Source organism: Nyctereutes procyonoides, unplaced genomic scaffold (genome assembly GCF_905146905.1).
Source record: "Nyctereutes procyonoides isolate TBG_1078 unplaced genomic scaffold, NYPRO_anot_genome, whole genome shotgun sequence".
Taxonomy (NCBI): domain Eukaryota; kingdom Metazoa; phylum Chordata; class Mammalia; order Carnivora; family Canidae; genus Nyctereutes; species Nyctereutes procyonoides.
In genome coordinates, this window is record NW_026575047.1 from 47,532,475 (window position 1) to 47,545,461 (window position 12,987).

General features: G+C 38.8%; 1 pseudogene; it reads right to left on the reverse strand.

Moving 5' to 3' along the window:
• Positions 1–9,048: 9,048 nt before the first annotated feature.
• On the reverse strand, positions 9,049–10,271 carry LOC129510106 (dnaJ homolog subfamily A member 1-like; annotated as a pseudogene).
• Positions 10,272–12,987: the final 2,716 nt, after the last annotated feature.

The following is a 12,987-nucleotide window of genomic DNA, read 5'->3' on the forward strand; positions in this document are numbered from 1 at the left end:
GGGAGGGAGAGAGAAAATAAAAAATCGCATGAATAAAGCCGAAGGCTGCAGGCTAAGGTGGTTATTAAGTCCCAAGCTGTTTTTCCTTCACTTTTCCTCACCACCGAAATAAAAACAATTATTGCGATGATGCTCTAAAATTAGAACACATTTGTCGTTTTTAAAGGCAGCCACAACTAAACAAGCTCAGCAGTAAAAGCGGAGGCAAAGCAAACAGTTGTGCCCCGGGCCTGCCCTCTCCAACGTGGCACCAGCCAGGAAGGAGAGCATCCTGGCCTCGAGTCTGGGTTGAAGCCCCGGGGGCGCCCTGGCGGAAGAGGCATCGTAAAAGGGATTTAAGAAATCCTGTTGGATCCTTCCCTGGGGCGGGGGTGCTCCAGCGCGCATCACCATCCCTGGGTGGGGATCGGCTGCATGCGGCCCCACCCCCACCGCAAAGGTAAGCTTTATTATCCCGTATGGCGAAGCCTTCATGGAATGTGCTGGTGTGTTCCTGAAGACGAGGGGTTGTTGAACAATTTTACTCCCCTCCCTCGTCTACAGCTGCGCAGAGAGAGATGCGCCTAAGTGATCAATTATTGATGACGGAAACCACTGCATCCCTTTGGCTAAGAGGAAAAAGTTAAAATTTGTGACTTTGGTTCAATTGTCAAAGTAAATTGGCCAAATGAGGCTTTTATTCAGAAAATGCGAGTGTTTCTGCCTCCCCCAGCCCAGATTTTCCTCAACTTATTTAGACATCTCTGCCAAAAAAGGTTTGGCCAGTCCCCTTAATTACTGAGATAATTGCCTTAATTCTCTCCTCACTTTGCTAATGTAGCTCTGGCTTTGAATCTTATGCTTTATCCATTAGATCATTGTAATTGGAAAAAAAAAAAAGAAAACTAGGTTATGACCCAATGAATCCTAGCCTAGCCTTTTTTAACAGTAACATTATATATATTATATACATATAATATATATATTCAATGCATATGTACAGTTATGTAAAATTTATATGAAATATATATATTTTTTACATCTATATTCAATCATATACATGAAGTAAAAACAGCTTTGGGAGAGAGAAATATTCTCACATTTGCAAGCATAAATTTTGAAATTGCTTAAAGAAGGAAATTAGTTTTCTGTTATGTAAATATTTGATTGCACTTACAAATAATCTAATGTTCCACCATGATTCTGCTTTTTCAAAAAAATAAAAAAAGCTAAGACTGAAGGATTTGGGTATGAGAGCGGAGAGCTCAGATTTAGCCTTAGCTGTTTTGCAATAGATCCTCCAGTTTTTAGCCTACCATACCGATGAATGCTCATCCCCTCTCCTGTCTTCCACCATCACAAAATGAAGGGCAAGTTCCAGCCAAGATGCAAAAGGCAAGGGTTGTCCTCTATTCTATCAGCCCACCAGCCTCCTCTTGTTTTCAGGATAAAGGCACAAACTGCTGGCTTTTAGTGTGGACCCCATGGCAATTCTGAGAGAAGAACTGGCTTTCATTTTAATGCTATTGTAAAATGTCTAGAGATGCTTAGCTATAAGGCACTATAAAAGTTTAAGATATTATTGTTAAAAGGACAGAGCAAAGCTATTCATGGCAAAGGTTCAGCAGAGTCAGAGGCACAGAGGATGAAAAAAAATATGAGAAGAATCCAGGAAGTTTGGTTGTTGTTGTTGTTGTTGTTGTTTATGTTGTTTTGATTTTCATTTTCAAGTCTTTATGTCAACAGTTTTACAAGATATAATTATTTGGGGTGCTACAGCTTGGCTTTGTTTGAGAAAGGTTGTAGTTCACCTTAACTCAAGAGCATAAAACTATACATTTGGAACAAATTAAAGAAAGCAAGATGAATTTATTAACCAGTAGGGAAGACATCTAGTTCCTAATTCTGGCCCGTATAATTCTTACTAACTTTGCCTTACTCCATGGAAATGCTGTTTGGGTGATTACAGATGCTACTCTTCTCACGTTTTTCTCCCAAATATCTCTAGAATGTGTCCATATCCATTTTCTTTATGGATTCAGATTTAAAACCCTCTGTTACAAGAAGCTGTGTTTGAATTTTCAGTATCATTCACTCAACAAATACTTACTGAACATGTCCCATCTATAGACACTGGACTGTTTTCTGAGGATAAAATACTAAGTGAAAGTGAGTTTGGTGCCTGCCCTCACAGAGTTCAAATCAAGCTGAGTGAAACACACTTTCATCGCATCAGCACACAGAAAAATATAAAATTCTAACTGATGCAGGTGCCATGAAGAGTACAAGGGGCTGGCTATGAGCATCTAAAATAGGATATATGATCTAGCCAAAGAAAGACTTCTCAAGAAATAGTAAAAATAATACTTATCAAAAACTCACTATGGGCTATTATTCAAAGCAGTTAGATGCATTTTTTTCTCTTTGGCCCTGTGAGAGACAGAGATTATCTAGTATTATTCCTGCTCTAGAGATGAGAAAGCTGACACAGAGACTGTCAAGTCAAGATCCAAACTTTGAAAGGGCTAAACCAACATAGGTAAGGTTATGCTGTGCTATCAAGCATCCCCCAAATGTAAAAGTGTATTCCTTGAACAATTTGTGGCAGGTCCAGACCATTCTACAAGGGCAGCCATCCTCCACCTGGTGGTTTGGCATTCCAGGATACTTCATCTATCTCAAAATCCCAATCTCAACACAATGCTTCCTGTTTTGCTGTGGTGGGCAGGAATAAATAGAAAAGAGAATGCTTTCACTTGAAAGCAAAGCATGTTGCTTCCTAACAAAGCCAAAGCCAATCACACAATCACATGCCATGGCTAACTTTGAGTGAAAGCCCTTTGTGTGGTTAAAGAGTGGAGGAGAAGCAGAAACATGAGCAAGCATCAGCAACATCTACCACTGTAGGCCAAGTTCAGAAGGGAAGAATAATCCAGATGTGAGTGTCCTCAGGTGCAAAGAACTTGCATGTGGATGGTGCCTGGAAAGGATGGTAGAGCAGAGTAGAAGATTGGTTTGGAGCAGCAGGTCGAGTCAGGCCATTCAGAGCTCATCCTACCGTGTTTACCACAATTAGCAAGTCTTCAAGAGATATCTTAGTGTGCCAGGTCCCATTCCGGTCACTTCATTCAGTACTGCCCTCAATCCTCACCAAGCCCTGTCTTATCACTTGGGCTATTTATTTTATATTTACTGAGAGGGCACTTTCAGACCTATGCAGACCAATTTTTACCATCTCTTGTTTTTGCATGTGTCTGTGTGTGTGTGTGTGTATAAACATATATATATATATATATATATATATATATATATGCAAAATAAAAGAGTTGAGGAATGCCAAAACTTCTTGCATTCAGAGCCTGACTCTACTGAATCAATGTTTTACTCCAAATCATTGAAGTGGATGTCTGAGCTTTCATTTCCAGCATTGTCCTCTATGTCATCAAGACAAATGGTGACATCATCTTTTAAGAAAATAACTAAAAGCCATGGTGCTGAATGTCTAGGCCAGCTCTGCAACAAGAAGAGTTAGCCTCCTCTTGACCCCTATTTCACCAAAGTTACTACACATGCCTGCTTTGTCACCTCCCTGAGCCCTCTCTCTGTGCCTACTTGGCTCCTAATGATTAAGAGAGGCTCGCTACAGTTTCTGATTTTTTTTTTCCAATCCTTAACAACCATTTTGCTAGTTTTGATGCTGGAATATTTGATGTTTACACTTGTGCAGGCAAGTGGCAACCACACCGCCACCTGGACAACAGCAATAAAAAAAATACTATCTATTGTAAAACATGGTCTGATTTCAAGAGTATTTAAAATGTGGGGAAATCTCAGAACTGAATAAATACAGTAGTAATATTTCCTGAGTCCTTACCTGGGCCAGCTATTGAATTAATCAGTGCATATTAACTCATTTAAATTTAAACTTTGTAATAAGCCCAGGTAGGTGTTATTTCTACCTCCAACTCCTAGAGGGAAAGGAAGACTTTAACACCTTGTCCAAATCATGGATCTTGGTGCAAAACTGTGATCTGCACCCTGATACTTCCAGCTCTCAAGCATTCTAAGACGTGGTTGAAGGGAGAAATTTTGACAAGCCATTTACTGGTGACAAAGCAAAACTCAAAGCTACTCAGGGATTTTTGTCTACTCTAATTGGAAAAAAAACTGGCGATTTTGTTCATCTTTTTTTTCACTTGGTCTATATAGATGCAAACCAAATCCGTGTTTATATATAATTAATTGTCATCTATATTTCAGGTCTCGATTTGAAACATTCCCCAGAAGGAGTATGCTTTGAGCTGGTAAATATGCTTGATTTTTTCTCAGTGGGAATTGTTGCAACGATGATAAAGAATTAGAGAAGGAGAAATCCTCTTCTTATTGCTGTCAAGAAGATGACCTTGGTCCAGATGCCAAGAACACATTCCCCAGTAGTTCATCTTCAGAAAGGGATAAACATAGTGTGTCCAGGTGTGGATCTTCCATGAAGTTCTCCTGTTGTGGAATCACGTATATTTGACTCATCTATATCAAGCCTCTAGCAAACTGTCCTTTTTTTTTTTTTTTTTGAACATCTATCCTTCTATCTGGGTCAAGTGTAGAGATAGTGAGGAGGTTAAGCAGATCCAGGACACACTCTTAAGAGTTTTGGACAGCTTCTGTTACTTCACAATTCCAGCCTACCATTCCCATTACTATGAAATGAATACTTACACCCCTCACTTAATCTGTGTTTCTCTGATTATATCCTGATGACAAGGTGATATTACCCAGTAAGAAAAGCCTAGCTAGAGGTGAAAAAACAGCTTTCCTACTTCTATTTCAGACCCCACATGAACCTGATGAGTTCAATCTCAAACCAAAGTTGAGACTTTTAAGCTCAAATTCCATTTCCTTTCAGCCCAAATCTGACATCCTTCTGCAGATAAAAATAAGGTTTAAAGACGGTTTTAAAGAACAGTCACTGGGCTTTTTTGGACACCAAAATGTTTTATTTAAAAAAAAGTTCAATGAGTTCAGTTTAAATGAATCAGAAACATATGAGTCGAATTTTCCTTAATATACACTTGGGCTTAAAAATTAAGGGAAATGTACTAGGAAAAAAACCTCTCTAGTTGTGCTGAAATAAGAACATTTTGAAAGAAACTGCCAACATTTGACAAGTTTAAAGTGTAGCCAATTTTACCCATTTCTTGGGAACCCTACTGTCATCATTAGGGAAAGGGGAGAGTGTCGTGATGGAGGATGTTGGAGAAATAAATACATTTATTTTTCCTCCAGAACTTGAACTCTTGTATGTACATGCAATTATTTCATTCTGGTGAAAAAGGATAGAGACGTACACTAAAAACATTCTGACTTGGCTTCTCATGGTATATTAAAAGCATACTATAGAGGCACAGGCTCAAAGTTTGGAGGTTTAACCCCAGGGAGAGAAAATTATGGTTCTCTCCATTTATCCATGAACCCTGCAGCTGGTAACACTGCACTCTGTTAGTAATTACACTGAACAGATGAGGGACTTTTTAATTTTTTTTTATTCTGACCTGCAGTTAAACAAAATTTGCTTGTTTTATTTTTGGTTAAAAAATGATGAGGCAGCACCAACCCCAGTTTCACCCCAGAGCTGTTGATTTTCCCCCCTCCTTCATAATTTGTTTCAGACTAGGAGCTCAGAGTCCCATTTTAGTGGGAAACATTTGCTGCCAAGACCTTCGGGGGTTTTATCTGCAGTTTATTTTGTTAACTACAAGTTTTAGATTGTTGTGGCGTTTTTTTCTTTATTCCTTTCAAACTTTGCAATAGGAAAGCTCATCTTCTGCTGTTAGGAAACAATGTAGATCACAAGAAAGAGAAGGATGGGTTCCAAGTCAGCCAAAAGTGTCACCAACGGCCTCACACCAATGGTAGTTACAGAGAGGGACAATAAAATAATATAAGTGAATTCACTGTCTTCAAGATTTAAAGCATAGTCCACACTCCACTCCCACCCTTCCCCTTGTAATTCAAATTTAACACTAATAAAGGAGAGGAACTAAAGATAATTGGCTAGAATCAAGCATTACATAGCAGGCATTTCACTAGCTGACCCAGCTAAGCAACTGCAACTCAATGCATTTTAACTTACGCGTTGAGAACAAAAAACAATGGTTCATGAGGTGGAAAGAATGCTGTACAACACCCCATTGCCCTGCCTGGTATTTATAAAGTTTTGGCAAAATTTCATAACAAATTTTAAAATAATGTGAAAGTGGCCTGTTTCCGGTTTCTGCCCTGCACCATGCCTGTCTTGGAGGATGTTGTGGTCAGGGCAGGAGGCCAAGGATTTTGCCTGGCAACAGGAATGGAACAGACAGGCGCTAATAATCCTCACTTTTGTACAGTGTTTTCTTATTTTATGTTTCAGGGAAATTTCATATATATCCTTCCATTCTATCCTCATCACGAGCCTGGTAGACTGAGCTGCTTTGGATTTCTTGATGATGAAACCAAATTAAGAGAGGTGACAGACATACCTAATGAGGATTGCTGTTGAAATTTGGGGTATCTGGGTGGCTCAGTGGTTGAGCATCTGCCTTTGGCTCAGGTCATGATTCTGAGGTCCTGGGATCAAGTCCTGCATCAGGTTCCTCGTGAGGAGCCTGCTTCTCCCTCTGCCTATGTCTCTGCCTCTCTCTGTGTGCCTCTCATGAATTAAAATAAAATAAAATAAAAACTAAAGAAAAAAAAAGAAATTTAAACCTACTTTTCTATCCCTTAAAACCAAGCAAGTTCTCATTGAGATTCAAATATGGAATAACTGCACTAAATCCTCTTTCTCACTCCCCTCCAGTCTTCTCTGTAGGATTCCCACTGGTCCTCCCCACAATCACACAGGATCCTGTGAGTCTCCCCCAGAGGACCACTAGAAGAATGTGAGACCTGACTGGATATGCCACAGCAAACAATTAATATGAGGCTGACCCACCATTCTGTAGAAATTTAAAGCTCTAAATTCACTGATCAGTATTTTTTTTCAAACTCAGAAAAGCAAATTATCTAATTTAAAGGCCAACATGAAAAATGCAGGCTAATGGCATCTTTTGTTGCTGTCAGAAAAATTCAAAGTAAGCCAACCTGTAAAATGTAGCCAGATATATATCTTCCTTCATGACATGTATTTTATCTGTTAAAATGTATGCTTTGCCCCCTTGGTGAATAGCAATGCATCTGAAGAAAGCACAGCTTTACTGGAAAGAATAAAGGCTTTGAGACAAGAAAAGCCTGGGTTAGTATCTGTTTCTACCACTGAACAGTTTTGTGACTTTGAGCATGTTATTTCACCTCACTGAAACTTTGTGTCTTCCATGAAATTGTGCATTTAATCTTAGAAGATTCTTATGAGGATTAAATTAGACCACACAATGCAATACATCCATAAAATGTTAGCCCCTTGGTTAAATGCTGTTCCAAATATTTTAACTCATTGATGTTTCAGAAGCTCATTGTCCAGCTTTGGTTTTCCAGATGTAGTTCTGGCCTGTAGCTGTATCTGTGAATTGTCTGTGACCAAATTAATTATAGCATAATTTGCATGGAATAAAATGACATAATGTTGGGTAATGCTGTGATGCAACTTGCTTGTTTGTTTGTTTTTTTCCTACAGGAGACCTGCCCACCTACTAGTGGGTCATGGTAAGGATGCAATGTTGGGGAATAAAGGTAAATATGTGGAGCAAATACTACTAAATTCTTTAAATATCCTGTTTCAGGGTTGCCTGGGTGGCACAGTCAGTTGGGCATCTGACTTTTGATTCCACTTGGGTTGTGATCTCATGGTCCTGGGATTGAGCCCCACATCAGGCTCCATGCTCAGCGAGGAATTGGCTTGAGATTCCCTCTCTCCTTCTCCTTCTGCCCTTCCCTTGTTAAAATAAATAAATAAATCTTTAAAACCATTTATATATAATTTCATTTATTTCTTTCAACACCCAGAATGGAGAATTAAGCAGTTATATAATTATACAGCAAATAGATCAACTATTTATATAGCCAAACTCAGTAATTAGGACTGAAAACATTATTAACTGAGTTTATAAATGAATCCTTCAGGTATTTATCTTAACTCCTGGCTTCTTTTACTTCACTGTAAATTATCAGCCTAGGATAATTTATCTGGTTACCTTAATTGGCATTACAGCCCAACCAGATAATTCAGATCTAAATTATTCACATTATCTTTCAAATTATCCCAACATTAAAAGGATATTCCCACTTCCATGTGCCTTTATGCATGGGGTTTTATCTGCAGCAGGACAACCTGCTTGCCATAAAAGTGGGAGTGTATGCTCTGCCTGGCCTGTCCCATCTTGGAGTTGGAAGGGAGTAAAACAAAGTTTTCTAGTTTTAAAAACTAGATCAGTGGCCTTGGTGAGTGATATGCAACATCAGATATTTCAGGGCTTTGAACCAAAGGACTTTCTGTAGGTTTAGATGTAGGATTATTTCAGGATTCTAAAAAAAAACTGAAAACTTTAGTGAAATGTGTTTTGTAGTTATACTGAAAAATTGGGGTAGATGTGTGCACATATAAGAATGAAGGGGCATCCACCTGAAATATAAGCAGAATCTTCTATTTTGGATGACTTTGCAAAGTTGAGGTTTCTTTTAAAGCTAAGTGTCATAATACAACTATAGAAGAGAAAAAACAAAGTAGTTCTAAAGCTATAAAAATTTAAATAATTCTCTATAGACTCATCATCACTCCCATATGCTCCCACCAAATTCTTTAATGGTTTAGATATTTTTCTCATTATTGATATATACTATATTTAATCTAAAAGTAACATATACATGGATGTTAATATTCCCTTGAACTGAAAAACTTGTGGCATAATATCAAAATACATGCATAAATACAATGGGGATTTCATATATATGGTATCCTTCAAGAATTTTTTTGAGCTTTTATATTTGAGTTTATTCTTCATTTAACTTTTCAAACACTACTATAGTTGAATATTAAAACAAAAACCATAGCAAGTAGTGAGCTATGATTATAGTCCTTCACTCATTCACTACTGCATATAAAATGCCAGCAGCAGTGTTATTCACTGGCCCCATTAAGAAGTCTGACACTGAACACCACCCCTAGGATGATGTTCATCATCCTCATATGCTTCCCCGTTGTAATGGCACCATCTTTCCTGATTGGGATCAAAGTCCACCAGTTCTACCTGGTCCATTTCATCAGTCTCTTCTACTTCCTTCCTCTCAGATAGGAGTTTTTCCAGCAAAGAAAGTTTATCAGGAGACAGAAAGCCATTCTCAAGGAAGTTAACCTTAAATTCGATGATTAGGCAACCCTTCTCATGTGGTCTATGATAAATTGGCATGCCCTCCTTTAGCACACACTTGATATCCCCATGCTTGACAATCTGACCTGGATGAGAGGTGATGATGATGATTCAGTTGTCAAGAGTAGATATTGGCTTTTGAAAGCCACACAGGGCTTCAACCAGCTGTATATCCATACACATGAAAAGATCATCTCCTCTGAGTAAAAACAGCATGGTCCTTCTGATCTAAAACAATGATAATATCTCCTGGTTCCAGTCCTGGTTCTTGGTCTCCCTCACCATGGAATGTTATCTTCTGGCCGTCTTTCATGTCTTTGTCAATATGCACTTCTAGAATCTTCTTCTCTCGAACTATCTTCCTTCCTTGCAGCTTTTACATCTATCTTTAGGACTGATCCGTTCCCCATGGCCCTGGCACTCCATGCACACAGATTGAATTTGCTGAACCATTCCAGGTCCTAACTGATGAATTCTTATTTGCATTCCAGTACCTCGGCAATTGGGACAACATTCGACTGTTCCTTTCTTACCACCTCGGCCTTCACATTTATCGCAAAACACATTTCTTTTGCAGAGCTAGTTTTCTTGTTGCGCCATTATATAAATCTTCTAAGGTTACTGAGAGCTGATGTACAACATTTTTACCTCTCCGTTCTCTCTGCACCCTGCCTCCTCCAGAAAATATATCAAAGATGTCCATGGGGGAGCCCAAACCACCAACAGCTCCACCTTCTTTAATTGCCTGTTCTCCTCCTTTGTCATATAATTCCCTTTTCTTTGCATCAGAGAGCACTCCATAAGCTTGAGAAATCTGTTTAAACTTCTCTCCTTCATTTGGATTCTTATCAGGTGGTACTTCAAGGCCAGTTTCCTGTAAGCCTTTTTCAATTCCTCCTGGGTGGCATTGGATTTGACCCCCAAAACATCATAGTAAGTGGTTTCTTTCACCATTTTCTATAGCCGGTGAGAGGGCCGAGGCCAGTGTGGGGGAGCAGGAAGGAGCGCGTTGCTGGGCACAGCTCGGGCAGCCACCACTCCGCTTCTCACCGAGCATTCTGGAAAGTTCCTGGTATCCTTCAAGAATTGAGCAGAGCTATAATCAAAGGTGGGAAGACACTATAACCAACATTTATCTTGTGCAAAATAAAAGTATGATTTCCTACGATCTTAAAAAAGCACTATTCAATTTTAGAATCACAATTATTTGGAACTTTGGACAACCCTTTGCCATTTCAAAGTTGTGCTTATAAGTATTTCCAGGTCAGACCTACTTTCTAGATTCAAAATTAAGGTATCTTTGTACCATTTGGCTTCAGTATCCACTTAATTTGAAATAGAAGGTGATTTCTTTTAGAAGCATGCAAACATAGGAGGTTTCCCCAATTTCCTCAAAACATACCAAGTCCGTGACACAAGATGGTAGAAATTGGGCCAAGAATTTAACATAGAATTGCTATGTTTTCTCCTCTTTCCCTAACTGTATTTTTCTTACAACACTGAACCACTGAAGGTTAAGGATAAAGGAATTCCAGACCTACTCATTTTAACTTTGTTGTAAATTGGATCAGTTCAGCCAAATTTTCTTACATATGAGAACAGATGGTATGATATTTTATCATAAAATGACTTTTCCTTTGCTTTATGTTAAAAAAAAATCCAACCCCAAATGACAGTATATTTTTCACAGACCTGTGGCCTGTTATAATCTGAGCTTATTTCAGCTCCCTGACCTAATTTGTGGTTGAGTATGGCTTCTTTTGTGTCTGCAGATGTACAAAATGAAAAAAGTTCTTTTACAAATGGAAATATCTTTTTCTGCTGACACAATATATGTGTGTTTAAGAAGAGGGGAAAATAGTTTACCCACATTTGTAAGCGAGGTTCCAATTGTTCAGATAATGGACTCACTACTTGACTTGTCGGCACATTGTTCTTTCATTTCAAAATTAATTATGGAACATACTCAAATGTGTACACTCTGCCTGTGTGCACACAAAATGGACATTTGAAGAAATCACTTGAATATTTCAGGCAGAAAAATACTTTATTTAAAACATATAATTGATTAAGGGAAAGTGGAGAATTTTGTTTGAATTATTAAGAGAAATGTGTGCTGTTAATTTTATTTTTGTGTGGGTAGAGTCATCTTTTAAATAATTCATGTTTCCTTATGACCAAGTTTTCTTCCTTTGCTCATATGTACTTTACAGATGATTACAGAACCTGAACCTACAACCCATGAAAAAGGAAGGATCATTCAATGAATTTCATAATAACCTAATATTTTTATTCTTCCCTCCACGTGGTATATTCTCTCTCAGCCTGCATCGTATTCTGTACAACCAAACTGATGGAATTTTTTAAAACTCAGAATTTGGGGGTTTGGTATGTGTGCTTCTTGTTTTCCTTCTGAGAAATGGAGAATTTAATGATTCTTTCTTTTTCACATCTAGTTTCTTTTGAAGGGACTGGAAGCTGTTACCATGTGAAAGTGAACTTAAGACTAGAAAAGTGAAGCCAAATAGATATCCAATCCACCTACCATGAATCCCTTTACAACTCCTGCTAATTGTCAATTTTAGGTGGTCTTGGTAGAGAGACTAATAATTGAATAGGAAAGAAGTCACAATTCCCAAAGTGGACCTGCCAGTCCCTGAGCAGCGTCATCATAACAAGAATGCACTGGGTTGTTCAGCTAATTTCCTCTCTATACCTACTGCTGAGGCAAAGAGGGGATTCAGTCTTTGCTCTTGGGGTGCTGTCTATCACCAGCACCAAATTTAGTCCCAAGAAACCAAAGGAAACTATGTCAGGCCCATCTCGAAGCATCTTTCTGATTCACAGCCGACTCACAATGTTCCATGAAGGGTTTGCAATAAAGAGTAATATGTTGGGGAAATTAAATCATGAATTGGAGCTGTTAATTACACACACATTGGTTTAAAGCTGAAGGAAATGCTTCTATCTGCCCTTTGTTGCACATTTTGCATGCCTGCCTGTTCCTCTACTGCTGGTGCTCGGTCTGTTTCTCTCTGATCTACCGCCCCTAACACTTCCACTACCCAATTCCAAGCACTAACACAAATGTAAAATGTAAATTGCGGCCTAGATTGTTACTACCAGAGTGTGGAGAGAGACTCCAGGTTCTGTAATAGCCTAGATGTGCCGGAGATCAACTTCCGCATCCTTGTATGTTGACAAACTCTTCTCTTATCCATCACTTTCCTCTTCAGTTTTTTATCCAGTTTTGTTCTTTGGCCAATTGTGTACATTTCCCATGCTAATTTGCATGCATTTTTCTTGGCATAGAAGAGAACGCCTCTGTGCTCAAGACCTCCAAGCCAACTTACTTTGCATCAAAATTTCCTTCTTTTCCTTCCCACTATACAGCATGAAGGATAATCTAGCCAACATTTCCCCGCCGGCAATGATCATTCTATCTTACTGTGTCATCCTCAAATTGTTAACGTATAACTGACTGTAATTACGTACTAAATGAACTTCCATCCCTGCCTTCTGAGAGCTTTCTATCAAAGTGGTTGAGTTATTCTGAATTCAAGAAAGAGAGAGGAACATGTGCCAAGGCACAGCTGCTCGAGCCCAGTGTGCACGGAGAATGACGAGGAGGTCACTGTGGTAAATGACTGTGTAGGATAAGGAGCGGCAG